We start from the raw sequence: 1,571 nt of genomic DNA on the forward strand, positions 1-1,571 counted from the left end.
ACTTGTGAACTGAAGAAGTACATGGGGTGACTGCCCTCAAGTTGCTCAAAGGAGCTCTGATGGGACAAAAATACCAGAGTGTGACCCTGAGATGATAAATGGGCCTCAACAGACTATAGGCCTAAAGTAGAGCTGAATCAGCAGTGGGTCTGCATGTGTCTCTCACTGTCTTCCTGCATCATCAGAGAGAAGGTCATTTGGGAAGAAATAGGTAGAATGGGTGAATGCCACCAATATAGAGTAACATTCAGACTTGAGTTATATGTGCCTCATGTACTTTTGCATGTCACTTAGTAAATGGTGAGTGCAAACACAGCTCCTGTTTTAAGAAGTGTCAATGTGGACCTGCAGAGAGAGCAAGAATGTTCCTGAAATAATAAAATTGAAGGAGACGGCTCAACGCCATAGGGTTGAGGTGATGGAGACACAGCCCAGCAGACACCTGGGAATTTTGAAAAAAATTGAGGCAAAGTTGTCCAACAAATCTTTCTGCAAGGGAGATATTCTGTGTCTGCACTGTCTAATGTGGTAGCTACTATATTGAACACTTGAGGCTAGCATGACTGGGGAACTGAATTTTACATTCTATTTAAATTTAATTATAATTTTCAAATAGTCTCACGTAACTATTGCTACTGTGTTGGACAATACAGCTCTTAGCTCCCAAGACAAGTGTCCCTCAGGCTGCTGAAATCCAGGAGGATTTCAGTAAGATTCATAGCGTTCACCAGACCAGCAGTAATAACGGGGGACCATTTGGCCAAATTTGGTTCACCTATTTCTCGCTGACTCCATTTTTCTAATACAAGTTCTGTTTTTGAAGATGCGCCTCTTCTGTACTAATGCTCGTAGACAAATTTATGAGAGCTGTTTTTAAGAAATAGAGAAAAGACGAAAACTTCATCTTATGGGGACAACCCCTTTACTAAATAATTTTGCGTTTTCAGGAGGCTGGAAACTTGTATTGAATTAAAAAGAATCGCAGGGTTAACACGTTTTAAGGCTTCTAATATTCATATTGTGTAATTGTAATAAGTGAGTATCTAGGAACAGGATACTTGCAGATTCATGGAGTGATGTCCTTTCAAACCAAGGAGAACACAACATGTAGAAATAAAAATTAAATTAAAAGCAGAATTCTAACCTTGTCACTTGGGATCAGAGACTCATTAGGAAAAATTGCCTTTCTGTTTATTCCAGAGGCCCCGGGGGGAATCTTGTGCTTAACAGTTGGAGTAAGAAGAGGGAAATGTGACTGATGAGCAGATACAGAGAGCGCTGTAACGCCTCCTCTGTGCGTCCCTCAGCTTGGACCACGTTGGTGCCCAGGACCTGGGTGTTGCTCTTGAGTCCTCAGATGGATGTGAACTGATGCTTCACTCCTTCCTGCTGTCTCGTGTGGGGACAGAGCTTCAGTCTCCATCATGAACCTTCCAGGGAGTAATTCAGACTCCCACACAGAGGCCTTCCTCTCAGAGACCCCATCCAGGTGAGTCTGAGAGCCCAGCAGGTACTGAAGGAAAGGGTCAGAGAGGAAGGAATCTGAGGACTCTTCCCTGAGTCACTGCGAC

Source organism: Hipposideros armiger, unplaced genomic scaffold (genome assembly GCF_001890085.2).
Source record: "Hipposideros armiger isolate ML-2016 unplaced genomic scaffold, ASM189008v1 scaffold_1652, whole genome shotgun sequence".
Classification (NCBI taxonomy): domain Eukaryota; kingdom Metazoa; phylum Chordata; class Mammalia; order Chiroptera; family Hipposideridae; genus Hipposideros; species Hipposideros armiger.